The following is a 7,803-nucleotide window of genomic DNA, read 5'->3' as shown; positions in this document are numbered from 1 at the left end:
TAGTCATTCAATCCCTGAATCCTACTCAGAATACCACAGACAAGGTTTAGACCTTTCGGATTCTCAAGAATGGCCGCCAATGGATTCTAGCTTATACCATAAAGATTCTGATTAAGGAATCCAAGAGATATCCACTCAATCTAAGGTAGAACGGAGGTGGTGGTCAGGCACACGTTCATAGGTGAGAATGATGATGAGTGTCACGGATCATCACATTCATCAAGTTGAGGAACAAGTGATATCTTAGAACAAGAATAAGCTGAATTGAATAGAAGAACAATAGTAATTGCATTAATACTCGAGGTACAATAGAGCTCCACACCTTAATCTATGGTGTGTAGAAACTCCACCGTTGAAAATACATAAGTGATAATGGTGATCATTGGCCTTGGCCCGAGAGAGGGAACCAGAAGAACAAAGATGAAAATACAATAGCAAAAGGTCTTATTTATAGAGAACTAGTAGCTTAGGGTTTACAGAAATGAGTAAATGACATAAAAATCCACTTCCGGGCCCACTTGGTGTGTGCTTGGGCTGAGTATTGAAGCTTCTATGTGTAGAGACTTTTCTTGGAGTTAAACGCCAGCTTTTGTGCCAGTTTGGGCGTTTAACTCCCACTTTTGTGCCAGTTCCGGCGTTAAACGCCAGAATTCTTGAGCTGACTTGAAACGCCTGTTTGGGCCATCAAATCTCGGGCAAAGTATGGACTATTATATATTGCTGGAAAGCCTAGGATGTCTACTTTCCAACGCAATTGAGAGCGCGCCAATTGGGCTTTTGTAGCTCTAGAAAATCGACTTCGAATGCAGGGAGGTCAGAATTCAACAGCATATGCAGTCCTCTTTCAGTCTCTGGATCAGATTTTTGCTCAGGTCCCTCAATTTCAACCAGAAAATACCTGAAATCACAGAAAAATACACAAACTCATAGTAAAGTCTAGAAAAGTGAATTTTAAATAAAAACTAATAAAAATATAATAAAAACTAACTAAAACATACTAAAAACATACTAAAAACAATGCCAAAAAGCGTATAAATTATCCGCTCATCAGGAGGCTATCCCAATTTATTCGTTATCATGTTTTCATCTTCCTGACACTTTAATTAGGGAGATTTACAACATAATCTCCCAATTTTTGTGGGGTCAAAAAGGTACAGAGCAAAAAATGGTATGGCTTAGTTGGGATACTATGACAAGACCGAAACTGGAAGGTGGACTAAGTTTTAAGGACCTAGGGGCTCAGAATTTGACGCTATTAGCAAAACAATGTTAGAAAGTTGCCTCTCAGCCACAATCACTACTATCTAGACTCCTCAAAGGTAAATATTTTTGATACAGTTCTATAATGAATGCAGAGATCGGAACAGTAACTTCATGGGGGTGGTGTAGCATATTGGAAAAGGGGCTGATTTGCCGAGTTGGTGATGGGTCCAGTATTCGAATCTTCAACGATCCTTGGCTTGCTCCTCCACACCCTTATATTATTTTTTCATCTTAAACTTCCAATCTACAAAATCAACCACTATTGATGGTTAAAGACTTAATACTTTCTAATGGCCGGTGGAATCAAACTCTAATTAGAAGTATTTTTTCTAAGGGCACTAGTCAGCGAGTGCTAGCAACAACAATTGGGGGTGGAGAAGATAAAATTTATCCGGCCGTTAATAAAAGTGGTTTGTATGAAGTGAGTACCAGATACCGTGTGACTTATGGGTTCTCGCATCCTCCTATTGAATTTTTCCCAGAGATTATGCGACAAGGGAATTTGAGGCAAGAACTGTGAAAACTGAAAATCCCAGTGAAGATTAAGATTTTTCTCTGGAGGGGCTTCCATGAAAAGCTTCCAGTGCTGCAAAAGCTTCATCATCGCATCCCATCAATTCAACCTACCTGTCGAAGATGCCTACAATTTCTAGAAACAATCAATCATTGCATCTTCCATTGTGTAAAATCAAAGAAAATTTGGTCAAAAATGGGCTTACCAGCTACTAGAAGGGACATCGAAGACTCTAGTTTTTATGTTGAGTGGAACTTGAGAATGGGAGTCTTGCGTACCCAACCCAATAGCTCTTCTAAGAGAATGATGATGGTAATTTTGAGCTGTTCCTTATGGAAGGTTAGGAACAAGTTCATCTTTGATAATGTATCAATTAGTGTCGAAGAAATAATGGCGCCAACTTTGAAGCGGTAGAAAGAGTTTCAACAAATTTTCACTTCCTAATTGATGAGCATTTTACCTTTTATTTCTCTTATTAGATTATTATATGATGTTACTTCTATAATAGAGCGATGAAAGTCTCCTATTTTTTTATTTGTCCCATATATAGACACTTATATGTTTCTTTCATTTTATGAATGAAATTATCTGACTTTGAAAAAAGAAAATCAACATCATACTCAAAGATAATTTGTGTAATAAAAATACATTAATATTAATTTTTATGTAGCTAGACTTATTAGGATTTTGAATTTGATGAGTATAAATATTAATTTATCTATTTTTTACAAATATAAAACTAATTTCATTTATTTATAGATAAATTAATCAATAGAAGTTACATAAATAGAATTGACACTCTATTTTTATTTCCTTTAATGATTTTAAACTATATACAAGCTAATTAAGACATTTTTTATACTTAAACCTCTTTTGTTTCCGTTTTCTATATTTTATGTGGGGTTTCAACCGTAAATGTAATCATTTCTCCTACTGATCATTTTATACAAAATGCAGATAAAATTAATTTTTTTATCTTTTTCTTTTCTAATTTTGAATATAAATTTTAAAATTTTTTCTTCAATTGATAATATTAAATATGATATTTTATTGAACATTCATTAACTGGAATAAAAAAAATTATATACTAAAAATCATATTTGATAACACTAAGTAACTAACTAAAAAAAATCCATTTTTCTTAATTACGTGTGTTCATTAACTGGAATAAAAAAATTATATACTAAAAATCATATTTGATAACACTAAGTAACTAACTAAAAAAAATCCAATTTTCTTAATTACGTTCTACTTATTTTTTTTCTATCCAAAAGGTGTGAAAAAGGGTGGGAGGGGGTTGTTCTTCACGCTTTTGAGAGCACTTGTACATGACGATTTTAGCTAGCTGTTTGTATTGAAATGCATGCCAAAACGAAAAAGCATGTATTGTTACGAAAAGATTAAGGATTCTCATGTAGATTAGTGGATATGCTTTTATTTTCATATATATTTTTCATATTAAATAGATATAAATTGAGTAATATTTTAGGTGTCATTGGTGACAAGTCATCTTAAATAATTTTTAAAGTCTTTTTTTATTTATTTTCTCTAGTTTTAATCAAATTTCTTAATTATATTTTCTAAAACTATAAGAAAAGCGTGATTTTCGACGTCAAAAATCGACGGCTATTTCTGCCGTCGATAATTTTTGACGGCCTGCTGTCGATATTGCTAAAAAAATAATTAAAAATAAAAAATATTAAAATCGACAGTCTAGTCGTCGATATTTTTATAATGCATTAATTTATTTTCCTATTATCGTCATATTATAGGCGAACCAGAAGTCGAAAATAAAATCGACGAATATGGCGTCTATTTTATTATTTTAAATATCGACAATCTTGTCGTCGATAAATTTGAACGGTCTAGATTACTTTCTAAAATGGGATGAAGGGTCTAAATTTAATCTATATAATAGACGCTATATGTGTTGTTTTTTTATATTAAAATCGACGAATATGGCGTCTATTTTATTATTTTAAATATCGACAACTTTGCCGTCGATAAATTTGAACGGTCTAGATTACTTTCTAAAATGGAATGAACGGTCTAAATTTAATCTATATAATAGACGCTATATGTGTTGTTTTTTTATATTAAAATCGACGAATATGTCGTCTATTTTATTATTTAAAATATCGACGCCTTTGCCGTCGATAAATTTGAACAGTCTTGATTACTTTCTAAAATGGAATGAACGACGTAAATTTAATCTATAAAATAGACGCTGTATGTGTCGTTTTTTTTTTATTAAAATCGACAAATAGGCCATCGATTTTATTATTTAACATATCGACACCTTCGCCGTCGATAAATTTAAACGGTCTAGATTACTTTCTAAAATGGAATGAACGGTCTAAATTTAATCTATATAATAGACGCTATATGTGTTGTTTTTTTATATTAAAATCGACGAATATGTCGTCTATATTATTATTTAAAATATCGACACTTTTGCAGTCGATAAATTTGAACGGTCTTGATTGCTTTCTAAAATAGAATGAACGATGTAAATTTAATCTATAAAATCGACAAATAGGCCGTCGATTTTTATCACTAAAAACACATGTTCTCGCGTCAACTCCCACTTCCAAAGTTCAGAAATACATACTTCCCCAAATTCAAGCTAGGTATTCTTTCGTTGACTTCGCTAGGTACTCTAGGTATCCTTTGGTTGAATTCGCTTTCTCTTCAACACCGCCTCCATCCGACACCACCTCCGGCGACCACCATCGCTTACCCTCTCTCTCTCTCTTCCTTCTTCTCTTTCTTCCCCATTTCTCCATTTCTTCGATCCTGCGTGCGACACCCCTGTTCGTGGAGTCACCCTCTGTCCGCGTCTTCAAGCACCGACAAGCAATCACCAACGGCAGTGACCTTCTGTGCCACCGCGACATCACCACCACCCAACCGCCTCTCCGTTCTTCTTCCTCCTTTCATCAATGCAGGTTCCCTTCCCCTATTCCCTGTCTTTCTTTTTTTTATTTTCACTACTTTTTAATTCTGTTTTTAGAAATTTTGGTTAGGCTTAAGTTTGTTAAAACTTGTATTTCTGGACTAAAATTGTTGATGGCTGTATCTTTTTGAGATTAATGGGTTGAATGTTACTTAGATTGAACTGAAATTTACTATTTTGAACTCTGCACACCACATGTTCGGAGAAATGCCTGAATGAAAATTTTTTATTTGATTTCTATGTTTGATCAGCATAGGCTTTACATTATGGTGATACTGCTAATGCTAACTTCACAACTTCCTCATGACTGGATCAGCATTACTCAACGTCACAGCATTACTATTTATTTGTTAAGTAATAGTGAGTGTGGTAGCTAATAGGATTGCTAGCAATAATAAAGTAAAGACAAAAAGAGGTTTCACTACTTATATTCACTACTAATAGGATAGCTAATAGGATAGCTAGCAATATATTTATGTGATTTCTAATTTTCTCTTTTCTTTTTTTCTAAACAAAAATAGTCTTTATATTGTTATAATAATAAAAATAAATATTTCAGTGCATGGCATTGCTATTGCCATTGCCATATTTAAAAAAAAAGTAGCACTTGTCTTAGTCTCAGGCCTTCCTTTTTGGTTTTACTTCTATTCTTTGTACTTCATTTTCTTTACCCTTCTTTTCTTTTCCAATTGCCATGTTTTTCACTTGTCCTTTCCCACTATAGAGAGCCGATTTTTTGGTTAACTAAAACTACAAACTGTTGAGTTATTTATAATAAGCACTATAGTATATTGTTGTTCTCTTAATTACTTGTAAGCCATAATTAAGGATAGATAGAAATAAGACTTCACTGTTTTTCTAGACCCCAATTTGAATTTATAGCTGCATGTGAATCTGCTAGCTATATCTAGCCTTCTTCTTGTTGCCAACTACATACACCATCTCACTTTTATAAAAGTGGATGTTGTCACCTTTGTTATTATTATCATGTACTTTTACTTTGGATGTATAGAAATGGAAGGACATTTAGAAACACATACTATCATCTTTCTTCCAGTTCTATCTTATTACAAATAAATATTGCTAACTTATTTGTTGATCATTAAAAGTTTTCAAATGAAATGTCATGGCTCGAGTTTTGATTTTATTTAATCTATTTACCTTGATCAATTATATTTTATGGTACTATTACTATACTGTTTAGTTTTAGATTATGGTGCTTAGATAGCGTTTATTTTGAGGTATTAGGACAAAGATTGAGAGACTGAAATACAGTATCATGTTTGTTAGCTCAGAGACTGGTACTAAAATTTCTGTCTCTGTCTCCAAAATTTCAGTATTTCAGTACCTCTAAAAAGTAGAGACACAAGGGACTGAAATTTTTAGAGACATAGACTGAAATTTTAATAACATTTTATACCTAAAATACTCTCATTTCAATTAATTAATTTCAATTTTATCCTTTGTCCAAATTAAATTAGAATTTTATTCTTGTTTCAATTTCTGTCTCTCACTTTACACCAAACAAAATACTAAAATTTATTTTAATTTTTTTCTTTTAGTCTCTATCTCTCAATCTCAGTCTTTCAGTCTCTGTCTCTCTACCAAACGCTATCTTATGGTATTAGTTCAACTTACTAGCTATATTTCAATGTCTCTGAATTGCATGCATTAATTTATGATTAATAGATAAGATCCATAACAGTGGTCATTAGTGGACTGTTCTCTAGAATTAAACAGTTTAGTTGTGTATGACACAATCAAGATTTTGATCAGAACTATATGCCTGCCTGCCTCACACAATCAAGTTAATCTATTTACCTTGATCAATTATATAATGTATTTCTTTAATTTATTTTTTCATTCCAAACTTGAGCCATCTGTAGTTTATAGGCCAAATTTTGAGAGGCAAATGATCAGAACACGTAGAAGCTAGCTAATAAGCTCTAATAACAATGAAAAAAAACTTTATGAGATCTTTTTTAATTAATCATCATTTCAAACTATGTGTACCCTTTTTTCCCTTTATGATTATGTATTTTGATGGAAGTGATTCAAGGCTTCCAATCAGATATCAAGCTCCTCAAGATTAAAAACCTTGTGGGATCTGAATTTTTTGGCACTTTTGTGATTCTAAAATTTCACTATATATAATATAAGATATTGTTAGCAAAATAGTAACGATTAATGAATGATTATAGTTTACTCATTTTTCAGTGTGTATGTTCTGTTCTTTTGTTATCTGTTTGTGATGATGCATCTTATTATTTCTTGAATCTTAATTTATTTTATTTGTTCATTTCTATCTGCAACTATAGGCCTATAGCATATTTGATGGAAAAAGGGATTATGCAATCTCCTTTCCTTACCTCACTTATGTTAATTTTTTTTCTATTATCTTTCTTTCTTTTTACCTATTATTTTCCCCCTATTTTGTAATTGAGGATGGGGTGCGGGAAGGTTTTGTAGTTTCTTGTAAGGTTTGGGTTTCGGGAGTTTTTATTTTTTATTTTTTATTTTTTATTTGGGATTACTCTTCATTACTCGTTAGTGACCCGAATGAAATTACAAAATCATTTTGCTTTTTTCTTTGCCTTATTATGCAATTCATGTATCTTCTATGTTTCAATTGATGCCTAATTTTGGTGAGAAGCCATTATGCTTAGCTTTGCGTCATTTTCCTCATAAAAGAAAAAGCTTTGTGTCATTTACTTGATTGATGCTTAGGTTCCATTTGCTTAAGAATTCAGCAACAAGCTATAATAATTCAGAGCATTGTAATTATATTGATAATAAAAGTATATAAAGCTTTTGAAAAAGAGCTGCAAAGGGAAATGTTCTTTCTATTGGGGAACTTCAGTGTCATAGCTTTTTTTTGGGTTAATAGTGTAATAGCTTTGTGCTCGGGACCGGAATGGGGTATTATTTTCTCCTCGTGCCAGAATAGTTTGCAGTAGTTGGGCCCAATAGTAGATAAATGGGCTGCCCAAAAATGGAGCGTGACAAAACTTGGATTGATTTCACCAAGAAGAAAATAGACAATTAATTCTTCAACAACAACAAAGCCTCC

The sequence above is a fragment of the Arachis duranensis genome, chromosome 2 (genome assembly GCF_000817695.3).
Source record: "Arachis duranensis cultivar V14167 chromosome 2, aradu.V14167.gnm2.J7QH, whole genome shotgun sequence".
NCBI classification, from domain to species: domain Eukaryota; kingdom Viridiplantae; phylum Streptophyta; class Magnoliopsida; order Fabales; family Fabaceae; genus Arachis; species Arachis duranensis.
This window is presented reverse-complemented; position numbering follows the sequence as displayed.